Raw genomic sequence first — 15,655 nt, 5'->3', positions numbered from 1 at the left:
GACAGTGGTTCTTTATTTGGAAATTTGGATGAGTCAGCATTTGGTGAATCTTTCGTTCTAAAAAATAACCGTTTTGCAGGTTTATAGTTTATATAATATAATATTTGTCATTGTTATAATATAATTTCGTTACTATTATTAAATACAGTATTTACCGAATCTAATATTGTTGGAATATGAAGTTATATTGAAAAATTTTATAATAAAAATGTTAGAAATTTTATAGAAATACAAAAATAAAAAAATGTTACAAAAATATGTTAAATAAGAAGTAATTCTATTAAATCATATTGTTCAAAAAAGTATTTAAAAAATTAAGTTTTACAAGAGAGACAGGTAAAAGTTGGGAGCCTCTTTTTTACGAATAGGCTAAAGAGACTCAATAAAAGTCATTCAAGATAAGTCGTGCCCCCGGTTTTCAAGTTCATTGATGCTCGAAGTTCATTTTTGACAGATGGCCCATCTGCAGGCAGTCACTTTGTTACGCGTTCTTATTGCAATCGATAGACTGGTGACCGAGAGAGGAAGCGATTTCAAATGAATCACCTCCCTTGTCCATTATTAGCTAAGTAATTGTTCGGTTTACTGACCCAGGCTTCGCATATTTTGCGGCTTTTTGGAAAAAGAGCATAGGTTTATTGCTGTTTCCGCTGGCATCCTTTAAAAGCGCTAGAGAAATGGAAAAGTCCAAGAGTGTTCACAGGCTAAGAAAATTTTCTGAAGGCAGTAAAACGTCCTTTCCTTTATTCTCATTGTATATGATCATAACAATAAATAAATATAACACATCTCTTGTATATTATCGATATATATATATATCTTTGGGCTATATATAAATGTGATTAAATAGTTCATTTATTTAGTTAGAAAAATTTATTTATCTAAATTTCGTTAAATAAAAAGAATATCGAAAGAAAAGAAAAGAATATTCTATTCGTATTTGCTACCATTTTTTAAAAGATAAATGAGAAATTTAATATTACTATTGTTAACTCTGCATTTTATTTGTTAACAGTAAATCATAAAAAAAAATTCTTACCATCTGTGCGTATCCAATCGACCTGCGTTTCTTTATTCTTCTTTCTTCGCTTACATTTAAAGTATCTCTTGTAGCTGCAAGGAGTGCAGAGTTCATTCAAGATTCCTAGGAACATCATGAATGGACTGTGCATAGAATTCACAACAGCGCACAGCCATGAGTAAAATCTAAAAGTCTCACTGACTTTGTAGTGGCAATTCATTCATCATTTTACTGAGATTTGACTCGCCTCAGTGTCCTTTTGCGGAATCCTCGATGGTCACTTGTTAGAAGAGATTGCTCTCTTCAGGATGAAGTCGCTATTGAATATTTTTCCCGAGACTGTTCATAAAAAATATAAAAATAAATTCTTGCCTTTAAATATATCATATATTCAGAAAATATAATTGGTATCTCTCAATATGCAAATATATGTATATCTATTGCGATGATATATTTTGATAATTTTCTTTAATTTTAATTAAAATAATTTGATTTTATTTTGATAAAATTATATCTGTTAGCAAATTTAATATATTTATCTTTATGATATTTCATAATTATCAAAATTATTATGAATGTAATATGATTATCATATTATGAATTTTTGATATGATAAAGTGACTTTATGCTATGCTACAAAAAATATGATTTATCGACATTCGTTAGTTTCACATATAATATTATATAATTGCACATCTTAGGATTATATTATTCCGAAATAACTAACAGTCCCGTCTTGGAGCGCAGTAATGCGCGCGCAAAATCCCACTCGGCGTGGTGAAATTAAAGAAGCGAAAAAAGTGGTGCGTCCGATACACCAGCTGCCTCGTCTCACTGCATCTCGGATGTATTTTCTCGCTTCTCCGAGGAGGCACGTGGGTGGCGGTGTGGCACTTTGCTGGTTTTATGAGGCCCTTAAGAATGGTCCCAGGGTCCGTTCATCTCTCCCTCCCTCTTCTTCGTCCACATCACGTTCCCTTTCCCTCCACCTCGTCCACGCCTTCGGACTTTTTGTAGAGTCGCCATTACTCGACAAAGTCCTTTGCCGTTTGGGCCCTTGATGGATGCCCGTTGCGTGGGCACCGCCGTTCCAGTCGGCTCAATAGGCTGCGACCGAATCCACACGCGTTCGACCGGCTTCTTCTTCCACGCCGAAAGGACACGCGTCCAGCTTTTGTAAATCGTCCGGCTGTCAGGCAAAAGGAAGGGTTTCATCTTTGCGTACACATACGCACGTACGGTCGAGAATATTATTAAACGAAAGCGCGCCTTAAATTTTATACATATACTTTGTTTTGCGCCATATACACAGAGATTATATATCGTTCGATTTAAATATTCGGTAATATTTCGCGAGAATAAATGCGCAGTGTCAAATTACGTCTTTCATAAATCAACCGAGGTGACGTTTAATAACGCGCACATGCACTTATTACTCTCTCAATATGTTAACGCGTGAGAATTAATGTTTGATATTTTGTGTAATCGTTTTATTAACATATTGAGAAAACGTAAGATATACTATTTTGATAATCTTTTTTTATGTGTGTATTAGGAAACATTTTTATTATCTTTTTTATTAAATATATATTGCAAACCTTTCCTTTAATATTGCATTTCTTTAGTAATGATTAATAACTGTTTTGCAACTCATTGCGATTTCTTCGCACTTGGAGACGACTCTTTTATATGTGTTACCGCAGCTGCACGCCCTCATATACGTCAATGGTCTCCGGAATGACCAGTTCAACCCACGCGACGATAATAAAGTCACGGTCGATTCGTTCCTGTCGCTTTGCTTCGGATAAGGATTGAAAATTTGCCGTAACCGTGATCTTCGATATGCAATTTTGCTTGCGGGTCTCTCCTTCGTCCTTATTGATCTCATTTACATCTCTTGCATTGCCGATAAAGGATATCGCTACGAGACATAAAAAGCACTATGTGATCCTCGTCAACTTCAACGAAGGTTAAAATAAGACTCGTATTTTTTTGTCATAAGAACAAATTCACTGGATTATACCATACAGAGTTTGCATTTTATTCTGACAACTAATAATTATGCAAGATTTAAATGTTTCCTGCCGCAGGTACGAAAACTCGTACGATTTAATCTGTCTGCGACGCGGGCTTTATGATCATCGTATAAAAAGTTATAATAATTTTTATCCCATCTCTCTGTAAAGTACTGCACTTGCACTCGTACATATTCATTCGTGTAATTATCTTAATCACGATGCGAGTCGCTCGGTTAAACGCAAATTTTCTCCGTACTACTTTCTTCCTTTTGAATATATCCTTTAAAAACCTCGACGTTGCCCTACTATTTTTGCGATATCCGCGGGGCTAATCGCGAGCAATTCGCTGATCGTTCGTGCATGTACAAAAGCCGGCTCTTTCGCTCAGAAGAGTTGCCGAAGCCGTCGAGAGCGCGGTGGATGTCAGATTCAGCGACTTTCGCCTTCGAAGTTTTAGAGCGCACGAAAGAATGACGTGCTGTGTAATTTCGTGGGCGTATAGAGGGCAGACTAGAAGGGGGATGATGTCGAAACGGCAAGGCATAAGCCGCATGGGCGCAGAAACGTTTTTTGAGAAAATAACACGCACTATTTTTTCGGTTGAAAAAATACAAAGATAAAAACCATTTGTCAATTCAAGATTCACTTGAAGATTCGAGTCAGATATTATTATGCGTTAAAAAAAAATCTGCTTAATCCTATATTCTGAAATTCTCGTTGTAATTTGAACAACCGTATTCGAGGAGGCAATTCTTCCGGGGAGGGGGGGGGGGGAGAGAAAAAAGAGAGAGGAAGAGAGATGCCCCCTCTTGCCGCTTCCTGTGAAGGGCTCGCTGTATGCTCTTGCAAACAAATGGTCGGCAATTACCTGCAATTTGCCATATATACGCCAGTGCTCGCCGTCTCTCGTTTTCGGCATTGAGCTTCCACCCCGGGGCGATACATCGATTGCCGGGTAATTGTCAGCGCTCAGCGCCCCGAAACGCAGGTGTAGCGGGGCAATAACGGGGCCCGCGGGCGCCACGTAAGTGCGTTAATTTATGTACTTCCGCCGAGAGGGACAACCGAGGGTGGTGCCGGAATCTCACTGTCAGGCAAGGCGCGAAATATCAGCGCTGATATAAGTACGGACGTCTATACTAGACTGCGCTAACAAGCTGAAACAAAATCCTAAAATAAAAACAAAAATATAAACCCTAAAATTCTGAGAGAAGAGATGATTCTCTCCCTTCCGGCTATTTTGTTACTTATTGTTAGAAAATACTGAAGAGTTAGAGAAAATTAAAAAGAGTCTATATTTTATTACCATGAAATTTAAATATTTCTCTATGCAATGCACGTAGAATGATTGAATTTTTTTTATATGCGGCGATAATGAAAATAAGATATAAAAGTTGATTATATTGAAATATCGCAATCGCGTTAGTAAAATCCGATAACTCGTCGAAATATATAAATCACAAGGAATGATTATCGTAAATAAATATATATATAAATATTCCTGGATCGATAATAATATAAATGCTATATTTCGCGGAGTAATATCACGCGTAAGCGAGAGAAAGGAAGGGAGAAAAATCGAGATTGGAATTCGCAATGGACCTAATTTCGATGTTGCCTTCTCGTTTTAAAGAGGGGACATCCTCTCGGCGACTTTTTTTTATTTTTGCTGCACTTGCACGTGCGCCACGTGACGCGAGTATCACAGCTGTCGGCCGCGCCTCTTTTACCCCCCATGATAGACCCGTGAAAAAGAGAAAAGGACTTCGCGCTGCATGACGCGATGACGATGCGAGGCAACGCGGAGGAGGCAATGATGAAAAGAAGCGACTTGCCGTTGCACGAGGAAGTGTCTCATGTATCTCGGTCGCTTCGGTTCTCTTATTTGGACACTCGATACCAAGAATGTGTATCGCGTGTCCTCGTGTATATAGGATCGTTAATGGCCCGTAGATTACTGCTGCACGTAACTTCGATCGTACGCGGCCGGAGACCATAAAGACATTCGATCCTACATACAAAGGGTCGATAAGCTTTAAAAAAAAGAGTCACCGTTTTTCTTTAAACAGCAAATTCGAGAGTATTATGCAAAATTCATTTAACCTGTTAAACAATGTTTTAAGTAAATCCGATTTAAAATGCAGAGAGAATTTCACGCGCGTTACAGACTCAATTCTTATATGTAACTCATTTTAATAAATATATATAAATATATATTTAAAAATATATAATTTATAATAATATATAATATATAATTAATTATAATTGATTTTCTCATTATTATACATATATTCTTACAATTATATTAATATGAGAAATCGCGCGCGGATGAAATTCATATTATATTATAATAGAAGGTAAAGATCATTGTCATAAAAGTTATTATTGAGTTATCAGTTGGTTTACGAAAGCTTACGTATATTTTGTAACTTTATTTTGTACGGGGTTTACATGCATTTTATTATCAACATAAAGCTTGTAACGGACGCACATAACATTTATTTTCGGAGCGCTTCGAGGCTCCACTTCGTAATGCGTCCGATATTTGAATCCTGATCGAGTGTGTTTTAACTCGCCGTTAAGCACTCCTTTTTCACTGTCATTGAGAGAGCACGCAGATGCGAACGAGCATTCTTCCGAGCCCGCGAGCGAGTAATTAGCGTGTACGAATAAACTTTTTGTGATCCGTAACCGCGTCCCGTTTATCTCGCTTATTAAATCGATTCGCCAAGCCGCCTCGAAATATTGATTTTTACTTGCCGTCATTATCGGAGAAAAACTTCTCCGGGACTTATGTGCATATCAATGCGTCCTCAAGATTGCTCGCGGTCACGAGAGAATTGGCTACAAATATTTTTTTAAGACCGCAGAGACGTTTCATCCGAACCTTATCGCGGGTAGATGTTTTCGATACAGCTTAAGCCAATCACGATATGGATAATCCGGATGCATCGCGGCAAGAACAAACGTAAACTCAGACAAAAACATTTTCACGCACCTTGGCACCTGTACAAATACGTTTGGGGTGGGAAATGCAAATTTCTTGACGCGTTTTTTCTCGCCGATGTGTGTCTTCGTTTTTCTTTATCTACCCAAGGCGAGACCAAGCATTACATTATATATAATATATGATATTTATGTCAATAAAAATTATGTAACATAATGCTTGAATTTTTACGATTATAAAATTCATATACAATGATAAGATGTATCTGTTACATTAATTTTAAAATAATGTATATACATATTACATATAAAAAAATTATGGTGTTTAGATTAAAAATGTTTCAATTTATATCTTCGGGTTAATTCGCATTCATTAGATGTGTGTGTGTGCACGTTAATTGCAATCATATTATTGCACAAATTTTAATTTTTAAATCAGAGATCACGATTATCTTATATTTCTACAGTTTGTGTTTTACCAAAGATGCAATGGGGAAAGTGCACTGAAAAGAAATTTAAAGAACGAACGATATAATGGATCAATGTAGCGAGGCACGCGGGGATTTACTTAATTGCAATTAATGAGGGAAGATACCGCGGTGGGGAATCACGTGAGTTAAAGATAACTAATGTGCTGACAGGATTAATGGTGTTGAGTTATTGCACGAGCGCATCCGCCAATATGAGCGTGGCATTTATTTCAAAAAAAGTTTTGCCGAAAACATATTTATCATATAAATATAAATTATGATGTTACATTGGCGTATTTTTTTACAACGCAATTAGATATTACATATCGAATTTTGTAATGCATATCGCACATATGTTTCTTCACTATTTTTATTATATTAATTAAATATTTATTAAATATTTGACGTATCCAGATTCTCGTCGGTCTTTTTTATTCCTTCCTGCTCCAATTCGCACAGTAGGCAAAAATCTGGTATCAAATCCGGCGCGTTCTCTCGTATATTTCTCTCAACTTTCGTAATACCGTAAATTTCATCGACCACCCGCGTGCGCTTTTTTTTGTACGCGATCGCATAACGTGCCTGTATGTTTGCCGAGCGATTTTTCTACAGCATGGAATTCTGGAACGCGATCGAAACGTGTACGGTATTCCGGGATAAACAATTCTTGGTGTCGAGTTCAGGTTTTGCGTGGGAGTGCATGCGTGCATGCACGCGGGTAATATTGACCGACCTGCATGTTGCTGCTCGCGCATAAGTAACGTGCCGCTGCCACGCGCGTGGAGAGAAAGGGCCGCTCGTTTGATTGGCTGAATTTATGGGATCTACTTATCGCGTACTTACCGCGGGTTGTATATCAAATGACACCCGCACCCGCGGGCGCTCCTTTCCGATCCCCCGTGACCCGTACAGACTCTTTTTACGCCTTTCTCCGCTTCACCTTCCGCCTCTCTCGTTCCGCCGCGAGGAGATTTACTGCAGGTAAATGGCCGATAAATGAAGCCGCACGCGTTTTAGAAGGCTGCATTGCTGCGAATACGCGATGCATATACACGTGAACGCGAGATAGATTCAAAAACTTACTCATTCTGCGATAATATTTTCATTAAAAGTTAAAATACTTGTAATAATTCCTTTTTTAATGTCGCATTTTTCAATCTCGACTCGTAGTAATTTTCCCTGTCACAAAAATTATATTTCCCCAAAATTATATTCGACAGCCATAATGTACCACAAAGTTGTCTATACCTTCGTTAAGGACTATCTCGAATCGCGTCAGGTACACGCGGTAGTCGTAAGAACAGTCAGTAAGACACGACTTCCTGAAACATTCGATTGTTTCGTCGATGTCGCGCATGAGAGATGCGCGGTGGTTAAAGCATAGCTATAAACAATATAATTATTAATGAACGGCCAATACGAATCCATCTGAATACGAATGCCGTCGTACGATCGTAACGGCAACACGTGTCGCGACGATATCTCCAATGACTCCTGGCGCGCGGGATAATCGCAGGCGCCAGGAAACGACCGTCACGCGTTACGGTCGTGAATCACGGAAACAGGAAAGCCCTCGCCCTCGTGACTCCAATCGAAATCGATGTCGCCGAGACCCGGAACTCGAAAAGGCGCGGACCCGTAAAGAGACGCGTAATAATGGCGACTGCGACAATAAATTGCACGCGTTTCATAAATCTTGCGAACGTTTCGCATCGGCGTGTGTTTTATTTCGTTCGATCGACAAAGTATTCCACAGGTTAGCGATAAATTTCGATAAGAGGTTCTTGAAAGTTTTAAATAATTTTCACACAAAGAGTTTTCGGTATTGTGACGATATTAAATCGAATTTAAACCAAATCGCGACCTAAGCGACATAAGTTTTGTAAGAAATTTTTGTTTTAAATAACAGAGTTTTTTCTCTTACACATATTTTGTGATTATTACATCAGAACCTCCTATTACTTCAAGTCGTTAGGCATTAAGTTCAAGATGGAGATTTTGTATTTTGTCGCGAGAGAATCTGACTAGTCGGTGCACGTCAAAGGTTGTAATCTAATATTTTTGAATAGAACCGTAAGAAGACACCACTCTTCACCGGGTGGTTGTCGACGATAAATTCCGGGGGCTCTACTGGAAACGTTGGATCAAACAATGGAAACATGAGACTACGGACAGGTTCGATTGTTTCAGACACGTTGTTTTAATGCGAGGTGGCATAGGCCTCTGTCAAGCGCAGGAAAGAAACGCTATGAATGCCAAGAAGGTAGCTTGTCAAAGGAATATTAAAATATGCCTCTATTTCTCGCCACTTTTTACATATATCTAAGCAAGTATCAAATTCTTATTAAGAAGTTTTGATCATATCCGACTACTTTCAATAATGTTGCACAGAATATAATAAAATTTTGCGTTTATATCATTTAAATTTTGAATATACATTTACGGCGAAATTCGGCAAAAGTCAGATACTTGGATGAATGAAACGATTTTTTGCGCAGGCGTTGGCGGAATATATCGTATATATAAAGAGCATTTGTTCGCAGTATTTCGTTCGTATTTTCGACCTACGGTTTCGATGCGAACGTAGGACGATGGGCGGAGGAGGCTAAGAAAGCGCCGGCTACGTCCAGACCATTTCCTGCACGAAATGCTTGGACATTAATCACGCGACCGAATTTCGTGCAAAATTTTACGGCACTCCTTATTTGTAAAAGTCCCCGACGGTGGTCTTAAAAAGGCTCTCATTTAAAATGGTATCTACTCAGCAGGTATTTAATCGGATTGGAGCAACACCAATTAAAAAGTCGAACAAATCCTGAAACGGTTTTATAAATGCGTCGATGATTAATCTTTTGCACTTGAAAGTCATTAATCGCAATTTTATATAAAATTATAAAGCTTTAGGTTCAAGCTGTAGTAAATTTTAAAATAGTCAGCTGGCGAAAATGATTAAAGATTTAAAATTCTTTTTAAGGTAACCGAAATCTATTCTTGACAGATTTTTTCTAATTGAAGCTTTATACCCCTATATTATCGCAATATGCGCATATTTCATTCGCACATCGGAGAAACTTTCTGTCCTTTGGGGTGAAAACGAGGGTCTCTCGGATGGCAAAAGAAGCGTCGAGGCTCCATTAATTTAACGGTTTAAAAGGCCATCGGGAGTAATTTTTATACCGCGAGACCGACGCCTGCAGGGTTGTCCAAAATATGCAATTTCCGAAAATATCCCTCTACGCGGAACACGGAAATTACAGGGTGGGAAAGTCCCTAGAACGGTCCGGAGGGCTCCTTGCGGATGGGTCGTTGCGGACGTTTCCGAAAGTCGTCCCCGTGACGCCATCGTAAATGGCAGCTGTCTGCTCGAAATTCTCCGACGACGATAACCTCTTTTCCTACGAGCATTTTCGTAGCCCGTCAGGGAATCTGATTTGGCCCACTCAAAATATAATCACGTGGCATTAACGAATAATCGCCGGTCCTGAAGACTAATTTGAAATTATAGTCATCGTACGACGTTCTCGTGCCGTTTTTCGGATTTCTTCTCCGGAGGCCGCCGTCTCGCATAGATAATTATATTCGGCAAACTAGAAGCTAATGAAGCAATCCTAAATGAAGTTCAAATTTTTTACGAAAATTAGCGGATAAAGTTAATTATATAAGTTAGACGTTGTCCAACTGTGTTTATTCTTTCGTTCGAGCAAAACAAAGTTGTCCATTAGCAGTTCTCGCTATCGCTTTCGTGAATTATGAGTGAAATAACGAGCATAGAAATGGGCGTCAAGTTGGTACGATGTTGGAATATCATTATAAGTCTAAACAAATTCCGCGTCATTCTTCCATCACTTTCAAACGATTCTTCCTCTGTGACTAGTCACATCCGTTGACGATGTAGTCGCCGAGGCGCCAAAAATGTCATTTTTACGCTAATCAGTGAATGCACAGAGACTTCTCATCTTCGTGGTTAGAAGATTGAAGTCTGGCTGCCATATTAATATGCCAGACGGAGCTTCGAACCCTGAAGATATTCATCTCTTGAAATCTACGCGTTAGCTTTTGCTACTTTTGCAACCGAGAAAGTTTTCAAGATACAACAGTTTATACAACATTTTTGCGAAAATTTATTATTACGGCATTATTTTCAATTTTAATAATGTTTACAATTTGAAACAATCTAAATTAATTGAGATAGTATTCTTTTTAATAATGCAAATTAAATTAAAAAAGGAAGAGGAAAAAGCTGTTTTTTTTTAAGGAACGGCAACCTGGCATTACTAAAAAATGGAGAAAGATTTTCCAAGTTTGCACCTTGCGATAATTACGGTGTACGGAAAGGAAAGGTACTTTAACTGACGGAGAAAACGTCGTGACTCCACGAAGGAGGTCCCTCTGCCCTGTAATCTCGTGTAATTACGCAGTTTGTGCACCTCCCATTCGACAGTCTTTCAGAATAGTCACGGTGTGTCTCAAACGGTGTATAGCATTTTATGGTGTTTTCGGAAAGTCTCTCAACCATGACGTTATCCGAAATCTTTGAATGAGCGGCGAACGATTATATATAAGCCGACAGTAACACGAGGGATATACTTGTGTGGGCGCAGCAGATTAATTGATACTTTTGCTTTAAATATAATAATTATAGCTGTATAAATCAACGTCCACAAAAACGTATATTATAGCCGTTGGCTTGACATTTGTATTATATTAGAGATGTATTGTGCTGTTAAAATCGAGAGAATTGTGACTAGTCTTTAATGTTAAATGAACGATTTTTAGAATCTCCATTATTAAACGTGTATCTAGGATACAGCTGCTATTTCAGTTACTAAAGAAATAAATAGTGCGTGTAAAGCTGGTGTTTTATTTCGTGGAAACTTATAAATAATTAAGAGTTTTCGAGGTGAAATTGCCAGTCGATTTTCGAGAATTATACTTCTAAAGCTATATCTTTTCGAACGATATATCCATCTTTAAATTTAACTTACATATTTATATCATATATATTATAATGCGAAATTATAAAATTGCTTTAATGTATGTATTTTATTTGTTACAGGTAGCATTGCGATACACATTGTGATTCACGGGTCGTGTCGGGACGTCGGGAGTGTCGTGTACTACAACTCCGCTATTGCACGTATTGGTGAGTGATAAATTGTTTTATAATATTTCTGTAGAGGTAATAGATTACTAAAATATTAAGCCTCTATTAAAGTTAAGAAAATATATATTTTATTATTGAATTATTATTTATAAAAAGTACGTATCCATCTCAGTACCGCAGCACGAAATTACAATATAATACCGAGCTTCTTTATATTTCGAAGAGATTATACTGAAAATATGTCGTAATTTCACCGTCGGAACAGTAAATTGTGCGATTCAGAATATCACTTTCACGGCGGTATCGTGCCGCGAAGTAACAAACTGGTCCAGATAAGCGAAAGCTCGTGGTTTTATCGGCGCGGAGGCGGAGATAATCATCGATGATCGAGGCATCGATTCGAGGATAAGCGCGTTGCGTGCCACACATGATTTCCGAGAATTTCCTGGAATACCTATTTATAATACAAACTTTTATATGGTATTATGAAAATGAGTGTGCGGATCGATGCCTCATTAGCGGCGCTAATAGGAATCCCTTCGTGACCATCTTGTCCCTACAAGCCTAAAATTATCGTTAAATTCATGGTTATTCTACGAAAATCATTCTACAAGGAAGGTCACAATCGATAATTTTGATAATTATGCTCTTTTATCGGAAATTACGGTGAAATGTTTATTGAGCGAATTTCTACAAGTTTATAGATCAGAAAAGTGTTGGCGGAAGATTGCATAACGATTATTATTGAGCGTGGGGGAATTAGCGTTTTGGATTATGTCTTAAGAAAGTGCGATTAGTTGAATTCGAAAGCGCACCTGTATTGCAGCTAACCGTCAGACACACCTGTTCATAAATTGCCATCTACAAAATCGGTCGCGAGACCCCGCGGATGTCTTTAAATTAGTATACGTAACGAACTGCTCCGTTATTATCGACACTAGAGTTACTTTTTAATTAAGTACTTATAAATCGTTAGATAAAGATCTGCGATTTACAATATGAGAGAAAGATATTAAAACAGAAAATATTTCTTCAGGCTTATTTACATCCCGTAATAATTATAAATCAAGTAAAAATTATATAACCAATTTAGAGGGATATGTCGAAAATAACTTTGCGAAAATCGATATTGCGTTGAAAAATCATGAGCGAAAAAACTGTCGTGTCAACAGATATATGCGTATAGCTCGATGGGCGTGACTTCTCGTAAAAAGCGAATCATAAAATATGCACGCTGCAGAAACAGACACCCCTAATTCAGGCATTAGGTGTCCAATTAAACAAATTCGCTGATCGTGTGAGTGACAAAGTCCTGGTAAAAAAAGGAGAAAAAAAAATTGCCGGCAGGTGAGGCAACGTATCAACGATTGAAAAAACGGATGCTGAGCAGGGACTCTCCTGTCCCTTGAGGAGGGTCTTCCCTGCGACACGTGTGCCGTGACACGGAAATTTTTACGGTGTCACCCTTTCGATCCTCGAAGCTCGAGCGAGTAAATGGCGCGTCGTAAAAGCATCGTTGCGATTTACATATCCAGATTCGGCTCGGTTCTGGTAAACGCGCGTGCTATGATGCGGTTTGATAGGGCGCCTCTAGGTATTAATGCGCACCCATGAATTGCACATCGTTTCTGTGTAAATTTATATGCCCGTATTCTATATATGCGCGTATTAATTTTATTTGTATCTAACGGTTGAGGCGGAGTAAGAAGCGGAAGAATTTTGTCACAAAATTATTAATTAATAGTTACGTGATACGGAATATATTTTAAATTCAGTTATTTTTTATGGCATCTTATCGCGATTTGTGACATACGCAATCATTTTGTCGGTGAAGAATGATCGATTACAAGTATCTCTTTTCTTTTGCGATTCGTCACTTGTTTTATATTTATTATCTTATCCTCTAATTGTTGAAAATATCAGAACGATATTAGATAACGTAATACATATACAATGTGTCACAGTGCAATACAGCACAGAATAGAATGTAACATATTAGATTACAATGGCGTCGGGCATGACTTAAGCTCACCTTAGGGAGGATTAACTATGATCGATCTTCTTATAGGACGGAAAGAATTGCGTAGTCGTTCGTCGAAACCTTATTCTATTCCTTGTGAATTTGAGTGTTTTATCAGCGCGATCCGATCGACGCGTTTAATACTGCGATTGATCGATCGGGTACGATACGGTCCTCATTAATTTGGTATGATGGGGTAGGTATTTAACGCCCTGTCTATCTATAATCCGATCTGCATATAATATTCAGTTAGTCATTAATATACGATACATCATCGCCAAGGATTATCGAGCCTTCGGTTGTCGTACCTATATTGGTTATTTGAATAACAATATTCCGGCATTAGACGGGTCACCATTCTGTGGCATATCTAATAACGAGCGCTTATGCAAATCGAACTTTATTCTGGCAAGTCACAATATTGAGAGGATTTAACGATTCATTTAACCCGACTTACGCGACCTATGAAAAATGTAATCGTCGAGGGATCGAAAAGAAAGAGACAGCAGTTTTTGATCGCGCGCTGGCAGAATTGTTTTTCACGAATATAACGAGTCATGTTATATAAAATTATCGTCAAAGAAATAGCCAACATTAGAAAGAGATTGCCGCTAAATAATTTTTTACAACTTTTTTTCGGCAACTCTATATCAAACATTATATAAGTATATTTCTCTAATTACGAATAGAAAGAAAGTAGCTTTATTTCAACTCCACGCATAAAGCGCTCGATATTATGATACTTTCAGCACCTCGAAAAGCCCACTTTGAATGCAATCGTATTGTAAAGAGAAAATTATAGACTAGATGGCCGTTACTACTTTGGGATCATGACTATCAAGCGAGGGTCGCTTTTTAACTAACGACATATACCGTGCGATGAAGCTGCGGCTTGTTATATAAACCAGTATTCTATTCTACTATACTCGATATAAATACCGCCATAAATACTCTACCGGCTCGCGGAATTAGATTGGACCTAGCTAGCGGTTTCGATCGAAATGTAAATTCGTGATATGGGACACAGAGAGAAGAGAGAGAGAGAGAGACCGGCATCTGTCTTTCCGGTATTTCGCCTGCGACTCGGGTGGCTCCTGTTGGCGTATCTTCTTTTATCGTACTACTTTTCCCTCCTCCCCTCCGTTGTATCGCTAGCAAAATAATTCAGAAATCGAGCTCTATTAGCATCAGAGACAGCGTATATCGGCAGTGTTCTAAAAAAAAAAAAAGCGGTCCGGTCTCCTAGAACAGTCATGGAATAGCTGCATCGAAATCAGTTCCCTGTACGCAGGGACATGGAAGGTCTCCGAGGTCTTGGGAGAATGCGGACGACCGCGAAATCGCATATAAATTAAGGTTTCAACATTTTCGATCCGGCCTTTTGTTGAATTCGCCGCATGTCCCGGAGGAATCGTTTTACTTCACGAGAAAAAAAAAAAGAGGAGAGCGCGAGTTCCACTTTCGAAATCGTGCGCGAGTCGCGTCGTACTCTTGAATTTTTTTTTCCCAGAAAAAATGCTTCTTAAAATATTAGCCTTTCTTTCAAAAGAAGAATGAGATGGCACGATGAAATCTGAATAGTAGATTTGATTTAATACTCTCTGTCGATACGATCTATTATTTCTCAAGCGACTAGTGGAAGCGATACGTCGGTCATCTTGATGAGTTTACGAGAAGCTAAATAATAAAAACAGAACATACGCAAAAGAACTTGATTTGCACATCTAACGCGGTTTTTATTCGTCTTGCAATACGCGATGTTGTTCGACGATGATCGATGCGGACGATAAATCTGTGATTCTTTGCCTGGCGTGTGTCAGCATGCTCGACATACTTCGCGCCACGATTGGATCGCGACGTACGAGGCTATTGACCCGAAATCTTACGATTACTTTCGAACTGCATTGAGAAGGGCGATGTAACCCTGTGTACTAGGCTCGAGGTACCTATAAGATCAGCTGAGTCATAACAGGTGAACTCGCTTGTCTACGATCGCATCGAGCGACGAAGTAAGCGCAAGCAGCGTTGAAATTGTCCCAGTCACTTATATCGGGATACTTTTGAATTTTATAGGAT

General features: G+C 38.4%; 1 long non-coding RNA gene across 1 annotated transcript in view; it reads left to right on the top strand.

Moving 5' to 3' along the window:
• LOC145939930 (uncharacterized) overlaps positions 1-15,655 on the top strand; it is an 81,253-nt gene that overhangs the window by 29,248 nt on the left and 36,350 nt on the right. Inside the window, exon 4 of the long non-coding RNA XR_014425922.1 lies at positions 11,512-11,598. This is a non-coding gene — a long non-coding RNA (uncharacterized LOC145939930). The remainder of the gene's footprint in view (positions 1-11,511; positions 11,599-15,655) is intronic.

This window comes from Prenolepis imparis, unplaced genomic scaffold (genome assembly GCF_030444845.1).
Source record: "Prenolepis imparis isolate NDT839.2.m4 unplaced genomic scaffold, iyPreImpa1.0 SCAF_8, whole genome shotgun sequence".
In the NCBI taxonomy this organism is placed as follows: domain Eukaryota; kingdom Metazoa; phylum Arthropoda; class Insecta; order Hymenoptera; family Formicidae; genus Prenolepis; species Prenolepis imparis.
The sequence above is the reverse complement of the archived record's forward strand: the minus strand, read 5'-3'. Positions and strand labels throughout refer to the sequence as shown.